Genomic DNA, 12,279 nt, shown 5'->3' on the forward strand with positions numbered 1-12,279 from the left:
TAATATCGAGCATCAAACCGAATATAGGCGTTAATGAACACAGGGTTGTTATAGCAAGATGCAATATTGTAACTCCCAAATCCTCCAAAACTAAAGAAAAATATACCTATTCGAAAAGCAGATAAAAGTTTACTTGGCACCTTCCTTAGAGACAATCTCCACTCCTTCCAAATTAACAATATAAGTATAGACCATATGTGGCTTGAATTTAAAGAAATAGTATCGGCAGCAATTGAGAGATTTATACCATATAAATTAACAACCGATGGAGCTGATCCTCCTTTGTACACAGAACGGGTCATAACACTGTTGCAGAAACAACGAAACAAACATGCCAGATTTAAACAGGCGCAAAATAGCCGTACTTCAATGCGAGATGCTTATAATAGTTTCCACAACGAAACCTCGTCTCGAAACCTGGTAGAAAATCCAAAGAGATTCTGGTCGGATGTGAAGTATGCTAGCTGCAAGACACAATCAATGCCTTCTCTGCGCGACAGCAATGAAGATACTATTGAAGACAGTGCTGCCAAAGCAGAGTTGCTAAACATAGCCTTCCGAAATGCCTTCACAAAAGAAGACGAAGCAAATGTTCCAGAATTCGAATCAAGAACAGTTGCCAACATGAGTAATGTAGAAGTAAATATCCTCGAAGTAGTGAAGTAACTTAAATCACTTAATAAACGCAAGTCTTCTGGCCCAGACTATATAACAAATAGGTTCCCTACACAGAATGCTGATGCAACAGCGCAATACTTAACAATCATATACAACCGTTCGCTCGACGATAGATCCGTGTCCAAAGACCAATACTCGAGACAGGAAGTAGGAGTAATCCACTATATTCCAGGCCCATATCATTAACGTCGATGTGCAGCAGGATTTTGGAACATACAGGGTGTCCCATTTATCTTGAACACCCTAAATAACTGTTTGTCCAGATGCAAATTACAAAATTTTTCAAGCCAATGTTATTTAGCCGTCAGGGGAACATCAATCATCATGATTCATTGTAGCTTTGTGTTTTACAAAGATATGAACAGCGGTATGACTTTTTTCACTGGCACCCTGTATTTTTTATTCAGTAATTCATTTCCTCTCCTAAGGACCTATTTAAAAATGTATCACAGTGTACCATTCGCTGAAACACAACGTTATTAATTACATAACACAACAATGACGTTGACGCTCCCAGCGTTTAGTGCAGGTACTCGGGACAATGGAACACATCCACGAGCTGACGTTGACAGAGGACAAATGCAAACATAAGTAGAATGCACACCCGTCATTCCGTCAACCATCATCAGATGAAGAGTTGTGTGAGTAGAATGTACACCAACGAAGAGAAGGTAGAAATGCTACTCATCTATGAGGAATGTAAGTTAACAGAACAGTAATTTCAATACTGTTTCCTTATGTACAGGTACATTTTGTACAATAGTATATTCCTTCGAAATACTGTTCTGTAGAGTAGGTATACACCAAAGGCTGTCCTTTTCTACAAACTGCATCGACATAACGTTTCTTTTATTGTTGCTGTTGTTCTAGGTAGGTGAAATGCTACGCAGGCAGCGGAATCGTACAGAGAGCGTTATCCTGACAAGAACCCACCTCCCCGACGGATATTTTCTCGTCTTGTTGGGACGCTTTAGGAAACGGGAAGTTTCAACCCATGACAACGCAATCGTCGTAGTACTCGCACAGACGAAGCTGCCGAAGTTACTGTTCTTCCTTCCGTAGATATGAATCCACATGTGAATACACGACAGCTTGAACACGAGATTGGCATTCCTAAAACCAGTGAACATCGTATTCTTACACGTCTCCGGTTCTATCTTTACCATGTACACCTACACCAAGAATTGCATGGGAACGATTTCCAGAATCGTGTACAGTTCTGTCAGTGGGCACAGCAGAAAATCCTCGCCAACCATTAACTTCTTCTCCATTGTTCTATTTAGCGATGAATGTTCCTTCTCAAAGGTCGGGAAATTACAAGGACATGCGTTACTGGTTTAGCGACAACCCACTATGGCGTAGACAGGTGGAATATCAGCGTCAATGGAGAGTTAACGTCTGATGTGGGATGCTTGGTGCTACAATTATTGGCTCTTATTTCATCAATGTTATTCTAAACGGCACAGCGTATGCCAACTTCCTCAGAGGAATCCTTTCTCCTCTTCTAGATGAAGTGTTGCGAAGAACCAGAATGCTTATGTGGTATCAACATAATGGATGTCCAGCACATAACGCCTTGCGTGCCCGTCGTGTTCTGAACCGAAGATATACTGCCAGATGAATTGGTCGAGCAGGAACAGTTACTTGGCCTGCTAGGTCTCCTGATTTAAATCCTCTGTACTTTTTTCTTTGGGGATGCATTAAAGACGTTGTCTGTCGTGATATTCCAAAACCTCCAGAGGACATGCACGAACGTATCGTGCTTGCTTGTAATTCTCTTCAGCAGGCAACACTGGAAGCAGTAAATAATACTTTCATTCAACGAATGTACCAGTGTATCGGTGTCCAGGGTCACCACTTTGAGTCCTTTAAATGTCCTACTCCTGGGCTATTGTACAGGAGAGTCAAAGTCAATTTTGTGTTATCTTTTTACTTGGTTTTCATTTGTTTTCTGACATCTCCAGCAAGTGGACGAGTTCGTGATCCCGGGCTCAAAGTCAGTGTTATGTTATATGATTAATAACTTTGTGCTTCAGTGAATGGTACATTGTGATACATTTTTGAATAGGTCCTTAGGAGATGAAATGAATTACTGAATAAAAAATAAAGGGTGCCATTTAAAAAAGTCACACCGCTGTTCATATCATTGTAGAAAACAAAGCTACAACAAAGGCAATCATCCAGAATGCAATTTTCACTCTGCAGCGGAGCGTGCGCTGATATGAAACTTTCTGGCAGATTAAAACTGTGTGCCGGACCGAGACTCGAACTCGGGACCTTTGCCGTTCGCGGGCAAGTGCTCTACCACCTGGGCTACCCAAGCACGACTCATGCCCCGTTCTCACAGCTTTACTCCTGCCAGCACTTGCCCGCGAAAGGCAAAGGTCCCGAGTTCTAGTCTCGGTCTGGCACACAGTTTTAATCTGCCAGAAAGTTTCCAAGGCAATCATGCTGACTGATGTCCCCCTGACGGCTAAAGAACATTTGCTTGAAATATTTTCTAATTTGCATCTGGACAAACATTTATTTAGGGTGGTCAAGATAAATGGGATACCTTGTATATGTCTTTTGAAAATTATGAATTACCTCGAAGAAAACGGTCTGTTGTCACACAGTCAACATGGATTTAGAAAACATCGTCCTTGTGAAATACAACTAGCTCTTTATTCGGATGAAGTGTTGAGTGCTGTTGACAAGGGATTTCAGATTGATTCCGTATTTCTGGATTTCCGGAAGGCTTTTGACACTGCACCACACAATTGCGTGCTTATGGAATATTGTCTCAGTTATGTGAGTGGATTCGTCATTTCCTGTCAGAGAGGTCACAGTTCGTAGTAATTGACGGAAAGTCATCGAGTAAAAGAGTAGTGATTTCTGGCGTTGCCGAAGGTAGTGTTATGGGCCCCTTGCTGTCCCTTACCTATATACCCGATTTGGGAGACAATCTGAGCAGCCGTCTTAGGTTGTTTGCAGGTGGCGCTGTCGTTTATCGACTAATAAAGTCACCAGAAGATCAAAACAAATTGCAAAACGATTTAGAAAAAATATCTGAATGGTGCGAAATTGGCAGTTGACCCTAATAACGAAAAGTGTGGGGTCATCCACATGAGTGCTAAGAGGAATCCGTTAAACTTCAGTTACACGATAAAACAGTCAAATCTAAAGGCCGTAAATCCAACTAAATACCCAGGAATTACAATTACGAAGAACTTGAATTGGAAGGAACACACAGAAAATGTCGTGGGGAAGGCTAACCAAAAACTGCGTTTAATTACCAGGACACTTAGGAAATGTAACAGATCTACTAAGGAGACTGCCTACATTACGCTTGACTGTCCTCTTTTAGAATACTGCTGTGGGGTATGCGATCCTTACCAGATAGGATTGACGTAGTGCACCGAAAAAATTCAAAGAAGGGCAGCACGTTTCGTATTATCGGGAAATCGGGGAGAGAGTGTCATTGACATGATCTGGGATGGACATCATTACAACAAAGATGGTTTTCGTTGCGGCAGAATCTTCCTACGAAATACCAATCACCAACTTTCTCCTCTAAATGCAAAAATATTTTGTTAACACTGGCCTACATAAGGAGAAACGATCACTACGATAAAAGAAGGAAAATCAGAGCTTGTATGGGAAGATATAGGTGTTGGTTCTTTCCGCTCGCTATACGAGATTGGAATAATAGAGAATTGTGAAGGTGGTTCGATGAACCCTCTGCCAGGCACTTAAATGTGATTTGCAGAGTATCCATGTAAATGTAGATGTAGATACAGATAAAATGTGATTTATTTATTGTGACTGGTAATGTGAATGCTTGTGTAGGGAACAGTTTAATCAGGGAAGTAATGGGAAATCAAGGTGAACCAATACTCAATGCAAATGGTAAATTATTGAAGGAACTTGTAACATATAACTAAGTAAAAATTACCTTTAACTTTTTCTTTAAGAAGAAATATATCCATAAACATACATGGACCGCAAAGGATAGTGATCAATTAACAGTAATAGTTAATAAAATATAGGTACCAGATGTGGAAGATACCAGAGTACATACAGGAAGCGACTTATACACAGATCATTATGTGCTCATCACAATAATTAAAATAGCTGCTACATGAAGGAAAAGATGGAAGGAGAGAATTCAGAAGGATGAATAAGCGTGCAAAATATATTAGCTGCAAGATGAAGGAATAAGATAACTATGTGTGAGTTGGTTACACGAGCATTTAACTGAGATTCCAACAAGTAACGATATTAACATAGAATGGGAAAGAATAACCTTAGCAATACAGAATGCAGCACATTTAGCTCTTGGGAATGAAAGGAAACTCAGGAGAAAGACTGAGTGTTAATATGGAATTGAGAAACTTCAGAATATGTCGAGTAAAAACCAGAACCTTACCTAAAGTTGATACAGAATCGGAAGAAAGAAAATAAGGAAGAGTGCTGGAGATGCAGAAATAATGTTAGACAGTTATAAGAAACCTGAAGCAAGAATTTTGGGATACATTAACAAATGTGATGGAAGATTATTTCCATGGTAGACAAGGTATGTATTATAAATTAATAAAACTTCTTAAAAATACAAATGTAGCTGAATAATAATCATGGACCCTGCATTACAAAGAAATATGGTATAAAGAAAGCCAAGAAGACAAAACCTTGGATAACGGCACTGCAGGAACTGAAACAATAAATATAGAAGGACTTAATATAGCACTGAAATCCTTTCAAAACCGGAAATACCAGGATTAGATCAAATTAATTTGGAACTGCTCAAATACTGTTGTAAAGATTTTTGAATTCAGGGACAATCTTGAACATGGATGACGTTCAGAAACTGTGTTTAAGTGTTAATGACGGATACAAAACAACCAACTTTTGCACAAATTTTATTGAACAGACTTGGTTTCGATACCAACTAAGGATATCTTGATCAGAAGAAGTTATAGTTACGTAGGTTCACATTGGAGACTCAATAAAACCATATGAGCTGTAGTTACCAAGTCAAATACGTCAAAAGTATCTTGTTACTTATTCTGATGAAGATACCTTTAGGTGTTATCGAAATCAGGCCAATCGAATAAAATCTGTGCAACCGGTCGGCTGTGTTTATCCTTCATTTTGAAAAAAAATGATCAGGTACTTACAGTTAATTAGCTATTGTAAGGAGAGGAAAATCACATGAGAAGAATGGAGAAAAGATAAAGAAACCTCACTTTTCAAGTAATTACTAAATAGCTACTGAATATGGTAAATGCTGGATACAGAATATATGCCTAAACAGTAAACAGTTCGCACTATCTCTCTCTTTCACTAGAAAAACAATGTGGATTCAAGAAAGGAAGATCTTGCACATAAATATTACGTTTTTGCAGATGATGAATTCATCCTCCAAGATTCTGCAGCTAGTCTTCATAATCATTACTCATGCTAGATAACATTTGTAAATTTATAATTTTTAGATATCTAGAAGAAAAACAGAAATTATAGCTTGTCAAGGAAAATACTGAATTAGGACCAATTGATAACTGACGACCAATCAGTAGAACACGTTTCAAGCTTCACTTAACTTGGGTGCGACTTTTCTTTATCAATGAAGCGATGAAGGACACACTATAGATTTCTGTATATGTATGTGGAACAGTTCGGTGGAAAGTGAAAAGTAAGGTGAGAGAAGAGACTCACCTTGAATTGTGTAAGGCTGTGCCTATGTCAACATTCATGTATGGAAGCGAGACGTGATGAATAAAACAAATCATTGAATCAAAATAAAATCGCCTGAAGTACGGTTCCTCACATCAGTGGAAGAATAGTCTCTAAAACGCAAAAAAACGCAGTGAAGACATACGGCAACAATTAAATACATTCTCGTTGAACCACATTTTTCGCATGGAGGAAAACAGACCTCTGACGCTTGCACTCAGATATCATACTACGGAAAAAGGAAATGTTGGGCGACCCATGAAGAGATTACAGGAGAATTTTGGCCGGAAAAGCTAATAGGCTAATACTGGAAGCAGTAAGTGAGTAAGAAAGTCGTCAAGGGCAAACAGATTGTTTCGGGCTGAGCTCATCACATACGAAACCACATATTCTTTATTCACTATCAGAGGCCTAAAATTTATCCATATGGTCGGGACAGGTTGTTCTAATAAAAACGAGTCTACGACACCACGTTTGACGCAGGACATCGCTGTAAAATCCAGTTGTCACGGAGGAGCTGTTTATATCATTTAAGTGCTACAGAGGCAGGATACAACCGTGCATGGGTTTTATATATTTCCCGGAGACGGTGTCGGGCGTCATCGGTGAGCCACAGGTTGCGCCTGCGCTGTCCTGGCCAGAAGGACACGTGACGTGGCTCGGCGTCTTCGGTGTTGGAAGGCGCAGCTACTACCTGGCCGGCGTGCCCGGGACTGCGTCTGCGTGAAAGGTGACAGTTTTACCTGGTGGTCGACCTAGAAGTGCTGAGAAAATGGTGGGGCTCCACTCCACGACACTGAAGTACACTACGTGCAGGTTGTTTTCACCAGTCACAGTGTTGATACTAGCATCGCTCCTTTCAAGGAGTTTGAGGAAGTCATTGCTGAGTTTGTTAAAATCTCCCTCACTGTTATATGAGGGCTATTCTGAAAGCAATGAGCGGTCGGTTGCGAAATGGAAACCACAGTGATAATCAAAACCGTTTTATTTGGAACAGCTAGCTACATACTCCAGTTGCTTCTCTACATGATGTCAAATTAAACGCCATTCAGCCGTCCAGTTTACAAACTTTAAACAGGGACAGTTAGTAAATGATGGATGAAGTGATCGCTATAGCAAAAATCTACTGGCGCTAAGTATGTGTACCTGCCGAGAGATTTGTCTGATCTCATGCAACCCCACATAACGTAACTGTCATGCAGTTCCATCTTCATAACAGTTCTCGGCCGCACATTGCATGGGTAAATGAGGACGCTTCTGCAGCGTTTTCGATGGGAGTATTTGATCACCCACCGTACAGCACGGAGATGTGTCCTTCTAATTTCATCTCTTCGTTCTTATGAACCACTGGTTGTGAAGACAAGATTGTGGCACAAACAACGAGCTGCAGTCCATCGTGGAAAATTGTCTGAAGGCACAGGAGGCTGTCTTCTATGACTAGGATATTGGGAAGTTGGTAAAGCGCTGCGATATATGTCTAAATCGAAGAGGCGATTATGCAGAGAAGGCGGCAAATGATGGTTTAAGTGATCGCTGTAGCAAAAATCTACTAATACCAGTATTGCTGGCTCCTGTTTTGATCAGAACCCAGGTATAATCTTCCTAAAAGGGGACTGAAGATGGAGTAGTAAAACGCTGAAACTGATAGCCAAATGAAATAATTTGGAAACTAGACGGATGAAGAGTGTTTAATTTGATATCCTGTATCGAACAGCCGAGTCTCGCAACGATCTATGAAAAGATGGACATACAGAGACTTCTCTATATAGTCGCCGCTTCGATGTAGACGTATATGGTAGCGATGTACCAACTTCCCAATACCCTCGTCATAGAAGGCAACCTCCTGTGCTTGCCGACAATTTTCTGCGGTGGACTGCAGCTCGTTGTCTGTGCCACAATGTTGTCTTCATAGCCAGTGGTTCATGAGGACGAAGAGAGAAAATCAAAGGGAGACTACTCCGGGATGTACGGTGGATGATGAAATACTTCGATCGAAAACGCTGCAGAATCGTCCTCTTTTACCCCTGCTGAGAAGATATGAAGAAGGAACTGCATGACAGTTACGTTATGTGGGGTTGCATGAAAACAGACAAATCTCTCGGCATGCACGCATACTTAGCGGCAGCCACTATGTTCTAGGCATCTTTACACGATCACTGTGCGCTCAGAAAAGAGGAGAGCGACGTGAGGCTATCCACGGGCATACTAGAAGGACAGCCCAACTCATCATCGTAAATCTTCATCGGGTTTTCACTGTGGTTTCCATTTCGCGACCGATCGTTCCTTACTTTCCGAATATTCTTCGTATGTTGATACGTTGTAGTTAGAAAATATGCTTTGTTTTTGAAGCCTTATATTTATACCGTGTGTACAATATATTGTCCTTAATACGTTCTGCGAAATACAGTGCCTCGACTCAGCCTAGTCCTACCACTCCCCTACTTCATGACGAAGAATACGTCAGAGGGTTGGAAATAACTGCCTAAACTATTTAGTTATGAAATGCGAACTGCAGAAAGGTAGAAACTTAAGGAGATGGGATCTGGATCAACTGAAACCACCAGAGGTTGCTGATAAATTCAGGAAATTAGTAGGCATAAGAAATACCTTAGAAGATAAATGTGATGCTTTGAGAGATGCAAATAATGGGGGAGGGAGACGGTCAAATAATGAAAAAGACAAAGCTTTGTAGGGATGCTTGGATAAGACACATTCTAAATTTAAATGATGACAGAAGAAACTGTAGAAATGTAGCAAATGAAGCTGTGCAATAGGAAATAGAGAAGTCAAGAAATGACACTGGCCTTAAGTGCTTGTAGCAAAGTAGAAATGATTATAAGAGAAATGCAAAACTGTGGATTCATGAAAGAATATAGGAAAGATTGCTACTAAACATAGGAAAACTAAAGATACCAGCCGGCCGGGGTGGCCGAGCGGTTCTAGGCGCTACAGTCTGAAATCGCGCGACCGTTACGATCGCAGGTTCGAACCCTGCCTCGGGCATGGATGTGTGTGATGTCCTTACGTTACTTTGGTTTTAGTAGTTCTAAATTCTAGGGGACTGATGACCTCAGAAGTTGAGTCCCATAGTGCTCAGAGCCAAAACTAAAGATACCTTTCGGAGAAAGCAGAAGTTGTATGAACATCAAGGGTTTAGATGACAAGTCTGTACAGAGCAAAGAAGGCCAAGTTGTGACGTGGATGAAATGTATTGAATGGCTGTTGTTGTGTTGTTCAATATGAAGTGCAGCTCTCCACGCCAATCTGCACTGTGCACGCTTCTTCACGTCAGAGTAACTACTGCAACCCACATCCATCTAAAGCTGATTGCTGTAGTCATCAAACGGCCTCCCTTTGCAATTTTTACCTTCCTCCTCCTTTCCATAACTCCTCTACCCCCGCCCCACACACTTCCCTCCAGTACCACAATCACTATTTCTTGATGCCTCAGAATGTGCCCTACCAACCAATTTCTTCTTTCACTCTCGTTGTCTCATAAATGTCTTCTTATGAATTTGATTCAGTACATCCTCATTAGCTGGAAAAAAATGGGAAATTTGTGGTAGACCTTATGGGACCAAACTGCTGATGTCATCGGTCCTTAAACATGCTCACAACGTAATCTAACTTTAAACTAACTTACGCTAAGAGCAACACACACACCCATGCCCGAGGGAGAACTCGAAGCTCCGACGGGGGGAGCCGCGCGAACCGTCACAGGACGCCCAAGACCACGCGGCTGCAACGCAGGGCTCTTCATTAGTTACACGATTCTTCTTTTCCTATTATCATGGACTAGGCCATAAGCTTGTTCGTCTTTTAAGTGTCCAGCAATCTTTTTCTTGGTCTTCCTATGTATCGTGTAACTAGGAACCCCAAGAGAAAGATAGCGAGATACTTAGAACACAGAATAGGGCTATGGCCTATTCCATGATGACAGAAGAAGAAGAAGACCGCGTAAGCGATTTACCCATGTAATCTTCAGTATTCTTGTATAGCACTACAGCTTCTGTAGTCATTTTTTTGAACTGCTTGTAGTCCAAGTTTCACTTCCGCACATGGCTACGTTACTAGGCCTTGTATTTTTAGCTATTTGATCCTCTGCTACCTTCAGTATTTTATCTTTCAGGGATACCCATTCGTTCTCTATTGTATTCTCTTCCTCTATTCTCTTCTCTTCTCTTCTCTTGGGTCGAACATTGCCTAATGCTTGTCTCAATAATCGCTGGTTGTTTCGACTTACCCATGTCGCATTTCCTTAATTTGCTGCTTTTTGAAAATTTCTAATGTTTTAACATACAGTTCATAACCACATTGCCCCTAAAAATTTCTTACACTTTAATATACGGTTTTAGAATCCTGCCTAACAGTTATGTATTTCATTTGCAGCCTCTTAGTTGCTCTGATTGCTTCCACGTATACGCCCTTCCTGACAAAGTGGTAGCAATAATTGTACTTCTTGCAAAATCCTACGTCCGCAGCTCGTGGTCGTGCGGTAGCGTTCTCGCTTTCCGCGCCCGGGTTCCCGGGTTCGATACCCGGCGGGGTCAGGGATTTTCTCTGCCTCGTGATGACTGGGTGTTGTGTGATGTCCTTAGGTTGGTTAGGTTTAAGTAGTTCTAAGTTCTAGGGGACTGATGACCATAGATGTTAAGTCCCATAGTGCTCAGAGCCATTTGAACCATTTTAGCCAAAATCCTACCCAACATGTATCTCTTTCATCCTTTTTCCCAAGTCCATACCTTTCTACCATATTTCCATCTCTTCCTTTCTCTACCTTCGAATTCCATTCCACCATCAAAAATGATTTTTCTTTTCCTTTCTGGGAATAATCTTTCTGATCTCAAAATACATTTTTCAATCTCTTCATCATATGCGGAGCTAGTTAGCGTACAAAATTACACTCTGTGGTGTGTTGTGTGCGGTGTGTTTATGTCTATCTTGTCCGCGATAATATATTCATTATTCTCATTATAGAAACTTAGCTGCATTGGTAATTTATTATTCATTATTAGACCCATTCCTGCGTTACCCTTATTTGATTTTGTCTCTATAATCCCGTATTTACCTGAACACGAGTCCCTTCTTCCTGCCATGGAACTTCACTGATTTCCACTGTATCTAATTTGAACCTATCCATTTCCCTTTTCAAATTTTCTAACCTGTCTTTTTGCTTAAGGGATGTAATGTTATTTGGTACTACCCATAGTATGCCAGTTCTATTTTTCCTTACGTCATCGTCGTGAGTACAACCCTCACGGAGACCCATATGGGGGGCAATCTTACTTCCAGAATATTTTACCCAAGAGCATTTCATCATTGTTTAACCACACAGATTAACTGCATGTCATCGGAAAAAATAAATGCTGTAGTTTACCTTTGTATTGAGCTGTTCTCAGTGTCAGCACATAATGCCATATTGGCTAACGTTGCAAGATTAGAAGACAGTAGAAAAAGAGGAGAAAGTTAAGAAGGGAGAAAAGATACTGGGAGAAGAATTTGACGGAGCACAAAGAACGAAGTCGAAACAAGGTACTTGAGTAAACGACATCTTTCAGAATTACTGAGCCCCAATGTAGAACAAGTCACGCAAAAAATTTTCCACCTGTCATGCGGGTTACACTAGATGGAGGAAATATCATCATACTTAAAAAATAAATGTAACAACGCCAGGACCACAGAAAACATGCCACGACAGATGTATTGCTGAACCATCAGTTTAATAAATTACAGCCGCAAAACACTCAAACGAATTACTTGCTGAGGAATTTAAAAAATAGGTGGACTGGAAATTCAGTGTGGGATCCAGGAGCAGGTATGAATATGCTAGACAATACTGACGTTACTACTTGTATTTGTAGACAGACTGCACAGAGGCAATCTTACGAT

The sequence above is a fragment of the Schistocerca nitens genome, chromosome 2, assembly GCF_023898315.1.
Source record: "Schistocerca nitens isolate TAMUIC-IGC-003100 chromosome 2, iqSchNite1.1, whole genome shotgun sequence".
Lineage (NCBI taxonomy): Eukaryota > Metazoa > Arthropoda > Insecta > Orthoptera > Acrididae > Schistocerca > Schistocerca nitens.